Genomic DNA, 17,964 nt, shown 5'->3' on the forward strand with positions numbered 1-17,964 from the left:
TTATCAGAAAGTTTCTACTTATTTTATAGGCATTCTATCTATGTTCTAGATATAAATCTTTTGTCATATATAATTTTTCTTAATTTGTGGTTTGCATTTTCACACTCTCAATGTGAAGAAAAAATTTTAGCAGAAATTCATAGTTTTAATAAAACACTTGACATTTCAATATTAATATTTTATTCAGAGCCCTTGATAATTCACTTAGTCATCTTAGAATTTTTTGGGGGGGCTGGAGCATAGAAGTGGCAAGGAATGTTTTCTATATAGATAATTATATCATCTGTAAACTATGACTGTTTTGTTTCCTCCAAATCTTTACTTTCTTTCCAATCTTTTTAAGGTTTCTTTATTTCCTTTGCCCTACTGTAGTAGTTATGCCTCCAGTTCAATGTTAAATTGAAGTTGAGGTAGAAGCTATCCTTAACTTGTTCCTGAAATCAAGATGGAAAATTTTAATATTTCCCCACTGCATATGGTATTTGCTGTAGGCTTTTTATAGATACCATGTATCAGAGTAGGTTCCCTTCTATTTTTTAAATTTTACGTAAATATGTGCTGAATTTTGCCAAATGCTCTTTCTGTATTTAGGGTGATTACGATTTTCAAATGTTAAAACAATCTTGAATTCCTGTTTAATAATCCACTTGGTCTTAATGCATTATCTTTTTTTTATAATTCAGTGAATTGATTTATTATTACCACATTTAGAATTTTGTCTGGTTTTGTATAGATATAATGTTTGCCTTATAAATCAAGTAGGAGACTTTTTCTCCTTTTCTCTTCTCTGAAAAAGTAAGTGTAAAATTGGTATTGTTTCTTCCTTAAATATTAAAAAAGAATATACCAATAAATCCATGTAGGTCTAGAATTTTCTGCGTGGGAGTTCTCTTTTTAATTGATAAGTGTCTTTGACAGACATGAGACTATTCAGATTTTCTCTTCTTGTTTCACTTTTGATAAAAGTAGACATTTCATCAAATTTCTAAATTATCATAAATCTTTTAAAAATACCTCAGGATTGGTGGCAAGATGGCAGCATAGAGAGAAGTGGAGTTTAGTTAGTCCCCTGGAACAACTAATAAAAAAACAAGAACAACTAGTAAATAATTTGGAATAACTGCTGGGAGACAACTGTGACTGTCCACACATTGTACACCAACCTGGATTGGGAGAAATGCCTGAGACCGCAGCATAGAATCTGTAAGTAAAAGCTGCCAAACCGTGCTGAGAGCCCCGCCCCCATGGCAGTCTGACCTGTAAAACCTCACTGTAGACTGCCGAATACAAGTTACAAGCCCCCAACAAGCAGGCTGAGGCTTTTAGTGATGACTGGCCTTAAAAAAACAGAACCTCATCTTAACTGGGATGGGGAGCCTGGAAGACCAGGTGTTACCTCTGGCTGATAAGTGAATCTGGGGGGTTGTGTACTGTCTCCAAAAGGGGGATTTCTGTCCCTTTTTCTCTTTCTTAACCTGAGGGACTCAGAAGAGAGAGAGCCACAGCTATTTTCAGTTCCCAGTGCTCTGACCCAAACAGGGATGGTGATAACAGAGTCCAAGAGACAACAGTTCAATTGCAGATGAAAACTCCCAGGGGAGGGGGTTATCTTCTCTAAGAGTAAGGAGGTGGGGCCCAGCTTTCCCTTTAGAACCAGACACCAGAGCCTTGGGGAAAATAGCCAAAACAGAACCTAAAATGGCCCATCTCCTTACACCAGTCGGGAGTGACAGGCTGAGAGGCACCCGCTGCTGTGCAGGTTAGGAAAAGCACAGCAACTGGAAACCTCACAGGAAAGTCAGTCATTTCTCTAAGATACACACTGAATATAACCCCATTCTGAGACCTGAATCCATTCTGGTCTGGGAAAATCTGACTGGGGTAACCAAGGAAACCAGAGGCCTAGACAATAGAAAACTACAATCTATACTAGGAAAAACAAAGATATGGCCCAGTGAAAGGAATAAACTTAAAAATCAATCAAGATAAAGTTGAGATATTGTTTCACTTTAATGAAACACTCTATTAAAGATTTTCAAAGAAATATGCTAAATAAAATCAAAAACCAAATCAATGAGTTCAGGGAAGATATAACAGAAGAGATGAAGGCTATAAAGAAAACACTGGGCAAATATAAGGTAGAAATCAAAAGGTTGAAAAAACTGACAGAATCTATGGAAATGATGGAGACATAGAAGAGGAGATCTCAAGAGGCAGAAGAAAACACTAGGAACTGGAGAACAAGATGCCTGAAATCCTACACACAAAAGAACAGATGGGGAAAAGAATGGGAAAATATGAGCAACAGCTCAGGGAATTGAATGACAACACGAAACACATGAATGTATGTGCCATGGGTGTCCTAGAAAGAGAAGAGAAAGGAAAAGGGGCAGAAGCAATAATAGAGGAAATAATCAATGAAAATTTCCCATCTCTTATGAAACACATAAAATTATAGATCCAAGAATCACAGTGTACCCCAAACAGAATAGATCTGAATAGACCTATGCCAAGACACTTCATCAGATTATCCAACGTCAAAGATGAAGAGAGAATTCTGAAAGCAGCAAGAGAAAAGCGATCCATCACATGCAAAGGAAGCTTGATTAGACTATGTGTGGATTTCTCAGTAGAAACCATGGAAGCAAGAAGGAAGTGGTGTGATATCTTTAAGATACTGAAAGAGTAAAACCACCAACCAAGAATCCTATATCAGGCAAAATTGTCCTTCAAATATGAGGGAGAGTTTAAAATATTCTCTGACAGACAATGAGAGAGTTTGTGAACAAGATAACTGCACTACAGGAAATACTAAAGGGAGCACTACAGACAGATAGGAAAAGACAGGAGTGAGAGGTTTGGAACACAATTTGGGTGATGGTACCACAGCAATGTAAGTATACTGAACAAAGATGACTGTGAGTATGGTTGAAAGAGGAAGGTTAGGAACATGTGGGACACCAGAAGGAAAGAGGAAAGATAAAGACTTGGACTTTATAACTCAGTGAAACCTAGAGTGCTCAAAATTGTGATAAAATGTACAAATATGTTTTTGCATGAGGGAGAACAAATGAATGTCAACCATGCAAAGTGTTAAAAATAGGGTGGCATTGGGTAAAAATGCAATCAATTCAAACTAGAGACTATAGTTAACAGAAACTTTGTATTATGCTTTCTTTAATGTAACAAAGGCAATATACCAAAGTTAAATGCCTATAAGAGTGGGACATAAGGGAGGGGTATGGGACTCTTGGCATTGGTCATATGTCTAAAGTAGAATATGTCTGACTCATATTCTACTTTAGTTTAATTCTATCTTTCATTGCCTTTTAGCTGTCATTTTTTCTTTCTTTCTTTCTTTTTCTTTACTCTCTCTTCCTTCTTTGACTCTTCCTTCTTCTTTGTGGAAGAAATAGAGATGTCCTTATATGGATAGTGGTGATGGTGGTGAATACATAAATATGTAACTATACAGGGAACCAATGATTGTTTTCTTAGGATGGAAAGTATGGTGGGTGAGCAAAACCATCTTTAAAAAAAACTAGTTGATGAAGAAACCTTGAGGGCTCTACATTGAGTGCAATAAGTCAGACATATAAGGACAAGTATTGCAGGGTCTCACTGATATGAACTAATTATAATATGTAAACACATAGACTTAAATATAAGTTAACAAGATATAAAACAAGGCTAAAGAATGGGGAGCAGTTGCTTATCATGAGCAGCATGTTCAACTAGGTTGAACCTAAGTGTTTGGAATTGGACAGAGGTTGATGGTAGCACGTTATTGTAAGAATAACTAACAGTGCTGAATGGTGCGTGAATGTGGTGGAAAGGGGAAGCTTAGAGTCACATAGGTCACTGGAAAGAAAGTTGGAGGTTAAAAGATGAGAATGTGTAAAACAGTGAATCTTATGGTGGACAATGTCTGTGATTAACTGTACAAATATTAGAAACCTCTTCCATGAACTAGAACAAATGCATGACACTATAACTAGAAACTAATAATAGAAAGGTATATAGGTAAAAAATATACCTATTGCAAACTTTGTACTACAGTTAGTAGTATTTTAACATTCTTTCATCAACAGTAACAAATGTACTATACCAATACTATGAGCCAGTAATGGAGTGGGGGTGGTTAGGGGTATGGGAGTATTTGGGTTTTCTTTTTTTGTCTTTATTTCTTTTCTGGAGTAATGAAAATGTTCTAAAGATTGAAAAAAAATTAATTGTGCTGGATGCACAGCTGTATGATAGTATCAGGGACAATTGATTGTGCACTTGGATCTTTGGATAATTGTATGGTATATGAACAATCTCAATAAAATTAAATTAAAAAAAAAAAACCTCAGGATTTTTTTCAATGTCTGTTAAAATGTATAATGATTTATATTTTTTATGCAGGTGTTCCATTTATCCCTTATACTTAAGGCTGTTTTCTGTAGATTATAAGTTCCATGAGGACAGGAAATACTCCTGTCTTACATAGTATATAATACCTCGTCCAAATGTGTTCAATGTAGCTTTGATTGGCTGAGTAGATGAGAGGATAGTCCATATTTTAATTTACAATATCATAATATATTATTTGTCTCCATATGTATTCTGGCTTGCTACATTACAGGTCCTTGCTTGTAACTTCCTGGGCAGGGCTGAAAATATTAGCACATTATATATCAATGAAGTTTTAAGTAGATGCTTTTAATCAACCACATGATTGCATGTGCTGTGGAGAACTATTGGCTGAAGAAAGATCACAAGACATATAAGCCTCTACAATTTGATTACCCTGAAAACTGCAAGGGGAGGTCAAGAAAATAATGCCACATACTTTTCAGCTGTAACATTTTTTTTCCCAAACTGCTACAAATGTCTTTTTTTAGTCCTGGCTAAATTTGTTGCAGCTTCTAAATCTAAACTGACTGCAACCCCTTGGAACTAAGTTTATGATGTGAGAAGTCGCTTTGTGGTTTATGGTATAATATGCTCAGTTAACTCTAATGGTGCTTTTTTCTTTCTTCAGCAGACACAAATAATTTCAATGATTGCAGATAAAAGTAAACTTTGTGTATCTTTATTGCTTTTTCTTTATTTGCTGTTTGATCCATATGCTGTCAACTTACCACAGACATTTTTTTTCCAAATTCCTGTTAGAAATGAGTTATAATTTCTAGTTTTCTTCTCTCAGCCTATAAAGACAGGACCATGCTCAAAAAAAGCCTACTACTCTCCTGCTGTAGGTCCATTCCACATTAAGTTCATAAATCATGTAAATGGCAGTCATTTGTCAAAAATGCATTTATTAGAATCAGAATTTCTTTATGTGCAGGATTGCTGGATTGGTTTGCCAGCTCTTCCTAAATAATTCATCAAGTCTTGATTTGCTGGGAATATAGTACAAAAAGAACACATAATAAAATTAAAGTTCTTATATTATATAATAGTACTTTACAGGAAATGTAATTACACCTCATTGTCATATCACAAATAGCATTATGTTGAATTTGGTTGTGAAATGTTTGCTGGTGTATTTCAAAATAGACACAATAAACAATGTCTATATTTTGTTACCGTTTGATTTCAAAATACCTAATATTGTCTGCTTACACCCGTAAACTTTAATAGACCTATCTGCTGCTGCTAAAGAGAAAATAATAATGATCCTGTTTGATAAAGATGAAGCCTTTGGTTGTCTCCCGAATTCCTAACTGCGCTATTAGTTTTGAGGAACTAGTTTTTACTTGTTTCTGAAATGGTCTGTTAAACTACATTTTACGATGTATTTCCATTAAGCTCACTTGGGTATCCCTCTGACCAACCCTATAAATCAAAATTCATTGGTCTACCCTGAAAATTAAGCAAAAGAGAAAGAAAAAGCCCTTTCAACAATTCCTCTAATTCCTATTTTGAGGAATATAACAAGCCTCCTTGTTAACAAATTTGTTTTATTAATTTGAACAATGAATATGAGCATTTCCTCTTTATGTAAACTTAGTGGGAAATTTTCTCCCAACTTCCCTCATGCGACCAGCTTTAGTATCGCTTAAGCATTGTTGTGTTTTAAGCATTCTTTGTATACTTTGGATATAAGTCTTCTATCAAATGCATGTTATGCAATTATTTTCTCCCTCCCTGTGGCTCGTCATTTCAATTTCTTAGCAGTGTGTTTCACAGAGGAGAAGTTATTAACTTCATTAAAGTCAAACAAATCAGTATTTCCCTGCATGGATTATGCTTTTGTTGTTGTATGCAAAATCTCAACTCCAAACCCAAGGTCTCTTAGATATTCTCTGTGTTTTCTTCTAGAAGTTTTATAGTTTTGCATTTTACATTTAGTTATCTGAGCCATTCTGGGTTAGTTTTTCTGAAAGGAATAAAACCTATCTGTTTTTCTTCATTTGTTTTGTGGGTACAGTCATCCAATTGTTCCAGCACAATTTGTGGAAAAAAACTATCTTTCTCCATGGGATATCCTTTGCTCTTAGACAAATATAAGTTAATTATATTAGATTGTGTGGGTCTGTTTCTGGGCTCTCTGTCCTGTCTATTCTTCATCCAATACAATGTTGTTTTGATCACTGTATATTTATGAAGGTTTTAATTTGGGTAATGTTAGTCTTCCAACTTGGTTCTTCTTCAGTACTGTGTTGCTTATTCTAGGTTTCTTGACTTTCCATATAAACTTTAGAATCGTTTTGTAGATATCTATAATATAGCTCGCTTGAATTTTAACTGGGGTTACATTATATCTATAGGTGACTGTGGATAATTGACAATTTAAGAATATTGAATCTTCCAATCCATGAACACAGAATATCTCTCCATTTATTTGAATATTCCTTGATTCCTTTTGTCAGAGTTTTGTGTTTTTTCTGTATATAGATCCTATAAATATATTGTTAGATTTGTAACTAAGAATTTCATTTCTAATGCTAATTTAAATGGTAGTGTGTTTTTCATTTCAAATTCCAGCTGTTCATTGTTGGTATAAGGAAAGCAAAGGACTTTTATATATAAACTGTGTATTCTGCAACCTTACTTTAAATTCTTAATGGTTGCAGGCATTTTTTCCCCTTGATTCCTCTTGGGTTTGTCTACATATGATAATCATGTCATCTGTGAACAAAAACAGTTTCATTTAATTTATTCCTTCCTAATCTACATCTGTTTTATTTCCTTTCCTTTTTTTGTTTTCTTTTTTTTCTTTTTTTTCCTGCAAGGGGAGCTCCTTTCCTTGTTCCTGATCTTAGGGGAAAGTATACTGTTTCTTGCCATTATGTATGATGTTAGTCATAGTTTGTTTGTAGATGTTCTTTATCAAAGTTCCTCTCTACTCCTAATTTTCTGAAAGCTTTTATCACTGAATAAATGTTGGGTTTTGTCAAATTGTTTTTCCTAGTTAATAGAGGTGATCATAAATTTCCAGGTTAAGCTTGTAGTGTAGTCAGTTTATTACATTAATTGATGTTCAAATGTTGAGCCTGCTTTGCATATGGAATAAATTCCACTTAGCTGTGGTGTACTTTTTTTTTTTTAACATATTGTTGGATTTAATTTGCTACCAGTAGTTTTGGATTTTTGCATTTATGTTCAAAAGAAATATTAATCTATAGTTTTCCTTTTGTATAATGTTTATATGCATTTGGTATTATGGTAGTACTCCATTAGGGAGTATTTTCTCTGCTTCTGTTTTCTAAAAGAAATGGTGAAGAAATGGTATCATTTCTTTTTTAAAATTTTGGTGGAATTCATCAGTGAAACCATCTGGGCCTGGTGCTTTCTTTTATTGAAGATTATCAATTATTGATTAAATGTTTTTAATAGTTGAAGACCTCTTCAGATTATCGTTTTCCCCATGTGGTCTTTGTAATTTTTGTCTTTCAAGGAATTTGTTCATTTCATCTATGTAATCAAATTCGTGAGTGCCAAGTTGCTCGTAATATTCTATTATTATCCTTTTAATCTTCATGTAATCTGTAGTGATGATAATATTTGTGCATTTTTTAATTGATTTTAAACTATGTTTTAAACCTGCCATTAGACTAATTATTTCTTATTAGATGTGTGCCACCAACACTATAGGCAGAGGTTGGTAGCTGATTGTTACTAGCCATGGCAGTTTATGTGGTATTTTCTACCCCCCTCTCAGACTTACCTGTTGATTTTTTTCTTCCTATATAAGTTCTTGCTGGTTTAGATTTTCTCACATCCAGCCAGAAATAATCAGAATCTGGTCTTGTGAAAGGCATAAGTGGTCCATCAGGAGTGAAAAAGAGCCTGGAAGACATTTCTAAGTCAACCCTAAGCTAATTAGTCAGGAAAATGCTTACTCAACTTCTCAATTCTCACAGGACTTTGAGTCCTTAAATTCACATTTCACTTAATGTATCAATTCACGCCAAAGAATCAAATCCCCTGATGATTAAGCCCAACCCTGATGATTTGGAAATCAGGCAGAAGTGAAGATGGCAAGGGACTGGGAAAGTCAGACCAAACGTCAGACCTGAGTACTCATGAGGAAGATTTCTGGTGAGTCACTTCCTGATATCTTTCTGTCGTAAAAGGGAAGTTCCAGGAGTGAACTAGGTTTCTCTCTCCTTCCTGGCCTGAATGGAAATATTCCCAGGAGAACATGCCCCTATGTTTCTGATGTCACACTTAAGGCATCCTTACAGATCCACTAAGAGAAGTATTATTCTTTGATTTGGTTGACTAGCCCTGTATCCCTTTGAGAGAACGAATTCATAGTTAAATACATACCCACAAAGAATACCGCAGATACAGATGGCTTCAATGGAGAATTTATTGATCACTGAATAAAGTAATACTATCAATTCTACACAAATTCTTTCAGAAAATAGAAAAGGAGAGAAAATTTTCCAACTTGTTTTATGAAGCCAGCATTCTCTTGTAACAAACCAGACAAAGTTAGTACATATAAAGCAAGCAATGGACCAATATTCTTCATGAACATACATGCAAAATCCTTAAAATATCAGCAATTCAAACCCAATCTAATTTTTAAAAAAGATAATACATCATGACCAAGAAATGATTTGTTGAGTCAACGTTCAAAAATCAAACAGTTTATTTCACTATATCAATAGCTGGGGAAAAAAGAGGAAAATCTGACTGTCTCAATTAATTCAGAAAAAGAGTTTAATAAAATTCATCATCTATTTATGATTTTTAAAAAACTCTTAATAAACTAAGACTTTAAGGGAACTCCACATTCATAAAAGACAACTATAAAAAAATGTATAACTAATATTATATTTAATGATGAAAGACTGCTCTCACTGAATCAAGTCAACATTTTTACAGGAGGTTCTACCAGTGCAATAAGGCAAGGAAACAAAAAAAATCCATAAGTATTGAAGAAAAATGTATGATTGTTTTTTTTCTATGGATTGCATGATAAACTATGTAGAAAATCCACAAAAATCTGCTAGAACTAATAAGTTTATTAAGACGATGAAAGGTGCAAGTTCAATATACAAAAATCATCTATATTTTATTTACTGGCAGCAAAAGTGGAATAATAATTTAGATTAATATTTTCAATAATAATAAAATATAAAATATTTAGTAATAAATGTAATAGAATGTAAGCAAGACCTCTAAACTGAAAAGTATAAAAAATTGCTAAAGTAAGATAAATAACTAGAAAAAAAGAGAGAAGGAGATACAATTTCATGGATTGGAAGCCTCAAAGTTGTACAGATATCCAAATTACCCAAATGATTTTATAGGTTCAATGCTATTCCAATTATAATCCAAGCCCAAAATAATAACTCATGTGTTCATTCTAATATTTATATTCAAGTGGAGACACTTTAGAAATAAATTAAACTGCACCAAAATTAACAAATTCTGCTCTTCAAAAGGCACTTTTAAGATAATGAATGGGGAAGCACTGCCTAGGAGAAAACATTTGTAAAATATATTTCTTCTATCCAGAAGAACTTACACAAGTGAATAATGATGCAAAATAACAACCCAATAAAAGTAGGCATGAACTTTCCCAATGATATCTTTATATCTATTTTTAGTCCAGGATCTAATTCATTTTCATGGATTGCATTTAATTGTCACATCTATATGGTCTCTTTTGGTCTTGGCCTTTACCAACCTTGATATTTTTGAAAAGTACATAGGTCAGTTATTTTATAGAATGCTCCTCAATTTGAGTTTGTCTGATGCCTTTCATGTTTAAATGAAGGTCATGCATTTTTTGCCAGAAATGTTTTTGTGTTCTCCTTGTGGATCATAACAGGAAATATATGTTGGCAGTTGTGGCCATATTGGTAATTAGAAATTTGATCATTTCTTAGATTTGGTACGTATTGTTTTTCCATTATAAAGTAACTTTGTTTTTGCCTTTGCTATTAATAATTTTGATAATGAAAATAACATTTCCTAGTTGAACATTCCTACACATATTCCCATTATATCCATTGAAAATTGTTCTAACTTCAACATGATTAAATATTTTTAGTTGGCATGATAACAGACTATCCTTTCTTTTCTAGTTATTTATTTGTTTGCCCATTTGTGAAAATTTCCTTCCCTACTCTTGACTTTCCGGCAGCCATTCTTCTTCTCACAGGCAGTCAATATTATTAATTTCTTTTTTATCTTTTCAGAAATAATTTGTAAATATACCAAAAATTAGATGCATCTTTTTCTTTGTTACAAAAATAAACATTGATTAGCAACTTGTTTTTTTCATTTAACAGTTGATCTTGGAGATCATTCCATATCAGTTAATAGAGAGATTCCTTATTATTTTGTATGCCTATATTCCATTGTTGAGTATAACATACTTGATTTAACCAGTTCCCTACTGATAAACGTGTTCTTGGCCAATCTTTTGCTTTGCAAATGGGATTGCTATAAATAGCCTTTTGTGCATATCATTTCACTAATGTTGAAATTCATAGACATGAATTTACTACCTAAAAAGGTATGCCCATTTGAATTTTGTTGCTTATTGCTTTAATATCCTCCATAGAAATTATATAAATATGTATTTCTATAGCAATGTGCAAGATTGCCACTTTCCCCAGAGCCTTGACTATATAGCGTAATTGTTTTTTTATTTTTTTGACAATTTGATAAATGGAAAATAGCCTCAACATAGTTTTATTTTACATTTATTTTATTTTGTGTGATATTAAACATTTCTCATGTTTAATGCCATTTGAATTCAATTTCTGATAAGTTTAATCTTAATATCTGGCCATTTATTATCATTTTTGTTTTTGTTTTTGTTTTGGTATTTTTGTCATAGCTTTATAGGTTTTCTTTTCATATTAGGGAAATGGGTCCTTTGCTTATAATTTGATTTGTAATTTTGTTTTCATTTTGTCATTTATCTTTTTACTTTGTTTATGGTAGCTTTTAACATTGAAACTTATTAACATGTTGCAATTGAACAGATTTTTCTAAATGTGACACACTCAGAAGCCAAAAAAATTGTTAAACTCAAGATTAGGAAAATAATTTAAAATGCTCTCCTATGGTTCCTACTAGTAGTTTCTTGGTTTCCTTTTTTGCATCTAAATCTTGGACACTGCTGGGATTTACCCTGGTGTGTGATATAAATCTAATTTACTTCATTCTGGATGGAAACCTAGTTGTCCCAACCCAAATTAACTTTTAAAAGATCTCTCTATCCATAGATACTCTTTGCTGAAATGTTATGGTTGATTTAGATAGTATAGAATCTTTTCCTCTGCAATGAGGGCCAAAATACTGTCCTAATTTACAATTCTCCCTGGATTCAGAGGGAATATAGAGCAAACTGGATGCCTTTAGAGTCCTTCTGAACATTTGCTTCTTGGGCATGTCATGTTGATTTTAATCAACATGGTCACGGAAACTCATATTGAAATTTATGATGGGCCAGTAATTTTCATGTTGAAATAAACTCTGACTAGAATGAAGCTATTCATTCCTATTTTTAAATTCAGTCCAATTCTACAAAATATATATTTTCTATTAATAAGGGAAAGGCACTCTTCTGCCACTACAAGGTATGCAAAGTTGTTGAAGACAAATCTCTGTCTTCAAGAAAATTGTAGACTACCATAGAGATAAAACAGGTAGGTCAATAACTATAATAAAAACTAGGAGACACAATATGTCTCAAGACGAGTCCAAAAGAGGGAAAGATCTCATTTGGTTGGGATGGAGTTGGGTGGGGAAAGATTCTTGGAGAATAAAGCATGTGAGATGTTTCCTGACAGTTTGAGATGGGCTGTGGGAAGGTCATTATGGGAAATGGAAAGCTTTTGTTAAAAAAAAAAAAAAATGTCACTGTGGTCAGAAGATTGTCCCTGAGCAAAGAGCATAGTCTAGTTAACTGGGATGTAGAATTCCTGTTGAGGAGAAAGGAGAAGTCAATTTTGAAAGGTCCATTGGGACCAGAGCAAGTAAAACATTGGTGCACAATTTCCAGGTATCAGAGAACCATTAATAGTTTGAAGAGGTGGAGGGTAACATAATCTTTATTTTGGAAACATTAACAAGTAGCCAAATTAAGCCTATTGACAGTGGTTTAGACTACTCATGAAGTGTTTGGAAAGCCATCATTATTTCTGCTGTAGGAAGTCAATTTCCCTGGCCTTCAGGAGCTTCTAGTCTCGTATGTGTGTATTCTGTGTGTGTGTGATGGGTGGCAGCAGGGAAGAGGGTGGGAGGGGAAATGAATCTGAGTCTGGGGATCCTTCCTAGCATCTGGCAGACATTAAATTAAAATTACCAGCGATCGGTGGCTTTTCTTCTTTCTCCTTGTTTTAGTGCCTCACCAAACCAGGTAATACCTTCCAAAAAGATCATGAAGTTTCTGTTACACTTTAGGGGAGTTTTGAGAAGTGGAATGCTTGAAGTGAAAATCTCCTTGTTTTGGGTACAGGTGGGAAATAATATAGACAATATCTTCAGTTGGGGACAGGATGAGAATGCTGGGATACCTGGTATGCTTCCATAGCTGTTTAGTTTTCTTTTAAACTTCCTGGAAGACATCTAGCCACTAATGCATTAAAAAAAAAAAAAAAAATCTATCATGCCAATTTAATTTGCTAAAAAGCTTATAAATAAGTAACCAAAACAACATTCTAATCAGTATTTTAAGCTGGCATAATTATGTGATCCTAGTGTGGAGGAAAGGGTGGAAAGTTGGACGTGAAAGCCTTTGACGTCCTGCCCGTGCCTGCCCACATACCTCCCTCCATTCCTTTTGAGGCTGAAAAAGGAATTTCCTTTTTTAGAGTGTAAAAGTATTTCCTTTGCCTATGAGGGCTGAAGAGACAATTGATGATGTCTGCCTTCTAATGCTGTGACCTCCAAAGGCCAGGAATGACATTTTAATATAGCACATGGGCATCCATATTCATTTCTTTCCTTTTGATATCACCAGAATAACTTTCCTGGGAAAACCAAGTTTCCAATAGTGGAGACATTTGAGTGACAGTTAGCATCTGGGGTCCCTTTAGACTAGTGTAGCTGAGGCTCCCCCCTCTACCCCAGCCAATGAGGAAGAAAGCCACATTTCACTTTTTTTCATACTGTAGATCACAGTACAAAAATGAATACAGAGAGAGAGAGAAGTGGAGGTTTACATTCATAGGATAAAGAAATTCAAGAGTAGATGTATGTGATTTAAGAGTGATCTAAGTATGAAGCTTTTATTGGAGTTAAAATTTATGAACTTATGGAAGTAGAGGAATAAATACATGATATGATTTTATAAATTGCACTTTCACTATACAGAGACACTAAATTTTGAGAACTCTGTTTGACATTAGGCAAACACCAAGACTTTGTTTGCTGGGTGAAGAAGCGCTGAGAAATGGTTGCTATGAGGCATGGCTGTGAAGAGGCAGGGGGCCAGTTCTGCTTGGAGAAAATAGATAACAGTATCTTTGGAGCCAGGTATATTCCTACACATGAGAGTATGGATTTTTGTATGGAATGGTGATTCTATATGGATAAATAAAGAAGGAATTGACATCAGAATCAAGTAACAGGAGCAGAGAAATTGGTCATTATTGAAACTGGTGATGTAGGTCACTGAAGTTCAGGGTAAATTTGCTTTTAGCTTTGAAAGGTCATGATCACCTTGGCATCTGGGGTATATTCTTAAAGTAAGTTATTATTGGCATAGTCTGGGTACTGTCACCTGTGGAGAGAGGGGACTATATTATTTTGCTTCCTAATACTGCTGATTAGGTATCTAAATTCTAAATTCTAGCTCTAGGGCCTTTGATAGATTCTCCTACTCTGGATTTTGAGACCAGCTTTGATTGCTGAGAAAAGCGTAGTGTCGTTTCTAGAAGCATGTCTTGGGTTAAAAGGTATCAGGTTTCTATTCATTAGGTGACAGATTGATACTTCTAATTGTGCAACTCCAAAAACTGATTTATGCGGGGCCATGTTTATAGCTTTTATAGAGTTACTTTTTCAGTCACTTATTGGTATCACCACTGAAAAGCATCATCTCTGAAAAGAAATATGAAAAGTTGTTGGAGGAAGTTGTTTCAAAATGGACCATGAGCATGGAGGAAAGGGGCAGAAGCCCCCTGAGTAGTGAATATGAAGAAGAGGTAGAAGGCAAATGCAGGGCTTCACTGACTAAATGTGTGAGGAGACAAAATACCAGGAATATAGGAAAGCTGGTCACACGTCAGACTGACCAGAGGGGAGAAGAGGTGCCAAGAACGGCAGCAGCTACTTTGAATATCTCAAATTGCGGGATTTCTCTCTCTTTGATCTGACGAATATCTATAGCCAAAGCCCAAAGACAATTCTGTGATCATAGAGCAACAATTGGCAGCTGTAAAGTTGATAAAAATAACACATATATCATACAGCATTTTTTACAAAGTACATAGTATGCACCAGGTTCCCTATACATTTCTTCAGAAGCCTTATTTTACTTAATCCTCACCACGATCCTATGAGATGTGTACTTTTATCAATAAGTTGACAGAAGAGAAAACAGAGGCTTAGAGAAAGTAAGGAACTGGCCTAAAATTTCACGACTAATGTCTGTTAGGGGTGTTATTTGAATCTGTGAAGTTTCTTGGACTATATAACTAACATATTATTAAGCTACGTTTTAGAAAGTTGGAACCAAAGTAGTACCTTTTTCAAATTTTGAGTGAGTGTTTTCTGTGCAGGGAGAGGGAGCAGATATTGCAGGGCTCTGTCTTATCCTGTCCGGAAGGGCCTTCGGCTTGCCACCATGTGTGAGCGCCCATACCATTAACTAAGCATTACTCAAGTGAACTCTGGCTTTGAAACTTAGAAATATGCTTTTGAAAGCAATTGTATTAGAGCCGGGGCTAAAAAAAAAGTCAGCAGTTTTGAAGCAGAAAGAAAAAAGGTTTGTAAAGAAAACTCTATTAAAGTCATCAACTTTCCCTTGCTTAAGGTCAAAAACTTAGAGACTGCTGAAACACTGTTATATTACAAATGAGTTCCCACAGTCATCTGTTTTCTTGCTCTTGTCAGGTTTATGCCTGGGGTATTTTTATTTGATCATTGCTGTGTTAATGGCTGAGAACCAATGAACAAGCTGGTGAGAGCTGCCATACCTTCAGATCTAAAATAATAAAAAGAGAGAGAGAGGAAGTAGGTGGTAAAAGAATTCCCTTAAGTCTTTTACATCATGGAAGTCAATTTGATATAGAAGCCATTGATTTATAGTAGAAGGCAAAGGGATCTGTCAGCAAAGTAAATATAAGCACGTTAACCCATCGTGAAAGGCAGAAAACACAGGGGAGAGGGGGGATGTGAGACAAGTCCCTTTCTAAAGTGTTTGACTCCCTAACTGAGATCAAAGTTCCATTCCCAGAAGATTATGCCTCAGGTCAGATTATCCTTTGTCATTTGCATTCTGCATCAAAGTCAGAAAAGAACTATTTTAACCATTTAGTGAAACAAATACATGTCTAGAATTTGAATCTCATCAAAGAGAGACTTTGGTCATGTGTGAATATCTAATTCCAGGGCGATATATAAAGGACTTCTGATTTTCCCCAGAGCATGTGCCTAGAGAACACTGTTCAATAACTATTTGAATACATGAAAGAATGGAAGGAAAGAGAAGGGTTAGGAGGGAATGAATGGTTTTCAGGGCCAGGATTGCTAAGTGTGTTTTGCAACTCTAGAACAAGTTTATAATAGGAATTTGATCCACAAATGGTTATTTCAGGGGTGAGGGGGTCTCTTTATCCTTGGTCCTTATCTAAGAAGTTAGTTCTGGAAGGGATTTCAGGAATCATCTACTCTGTCTCTGATAAATACTGTGAGAAAATTGAGACTCAGAGAATTAATCATTACTTAATATCATAAACAGAGTTAATTTTAGAGTAGAGCTTAAAATTCAAGTTTTCTGGATTTTCTCTTCAGTACACATTTGGAAATCCCATTAATTTGAGTCCAGAGTCAAGGTCAATAAAATTTTAGTTTTATTTACATTCTTCTCATTCTTTGCATACCATGTTATCTAACTATTCCTTTTTTTCGTACTTCTTGAGCACCTTTTAAGTTCCAAGAACTATCCTGGGCTCTGGGGACTCAGCAATGAATATAAAGGCATGGTCTCTGCTCTTGGTGAATTTGCAGCCTAATAGGATGTCATATATTAAACAGGTTTTTATACATGTAGAGAGTGGAAAAGGGGAGTCTAGTAGGATCCTTCCGGTAGGAGTTAGGAGGGCTTTATTACTTCTACTTTACAAATGAAGAAATTAAAATCATCCAGGAGATTGTTAGACAAATGTTGGAGTAAGAACCTGGGACTTCGACTAATGGTTCAGGACACGTGACATCTTGCAACTGCCTTCAGTGTACGTAAAGGACATGGGCTTATAAGAGTTTTTAACCATTTTAAAGGTTTTAGGGCACACTGAGGAAGCTGATAAAAGCTGTGGGTCCTCTTCCTAGTAAAATACATTTATGAACTAGAGTAGAAATCTGTTTTGCCTAAAAACACCTGTTCCACTGTGGTTTCGGCAGTTGGACTATCTCTTTCTGGGACCACCTACCCCTGCTCTCAATTCTTGTGATTTCTGGGAGGATAGGGAGGTGGAGGGGGTTCATTCTCAACCCTCTGGCCAAAGAAATTGATTTGGGAATGAGCACTTGATGCAGCTGGCACATTCTGGAGCTTTGGGGAAGGAGAAATCCTTTCTTTCTGGTGGACATGAGACAAGAAAAGGCTGAAGCTGTTGCTGAAACCCATCAGATGGAGAAAGCCCACCAGAGAGTAGATCCAGCGCTCAGGAATACAGACCCAGCAGACCAAGAGCAATGATAGCCTCACTTTAGCCCCTGGATCCAGCCATGCTGAAAGCTGGAACAACCCCTGAGTTTTTTCTTTTTTTATGCAAGTCAATACATTCCCTCTTTAAACCCAAACTAGGGTGAGTTGGGTTTGTGATATTTTCAATTCAAAGTATTCTAATTGATGTTCAAATTATACACCCAAGTAGGAATTTAACTTTTAATACACCCAGAGACCCCAGATCCAGGAACCCTTGGTTTACATAGATTATAAATCTGGGAGAACTGTAATATCTTCAAGAACAATCCTTTGTAGATGTTTGAGTAGAGGGAGGATTCAAGAATAACTATTTCCTCTCTAATTCTGGGGATCCCCATTATTCAGAATGTTTAATAATTATATCAGCAATTCTCAAATTTTAGTCTACATCAAAATAACAGGTGATTCTAACACAGTGATCCTAGGACCCTACTTGGAGGATACTGAATTAGGTTCTATGATCATGATCCATCCATCGCTTCCTCTATAACCTCTCAGATCCACTATTAGAATTCAGTTAACATATTTGCCTAAATAAACTCTAGGCTCAACATAGTGGCTTCTGGGATTTAATATGCAAAGGTACCTCTGTCCTTCATGAAGGGATGTGTGAAGAGGAATTTGGA

The sequence above is a fragment of the Choloepus didactylus genome, chromosome 15, assembly GCF_015220235.1.
Source record: "Choloepus didactylus isolate mChoDid1 chromosome 15, mChoDid1.pri, whole genome shotgun sequence".
Lineage (NCBI taxonomy): Eukaryota > Metazoa > Chordata > Mammalia > Pilosa > Megalonychidae > Choloepus > Choloepus didactylus.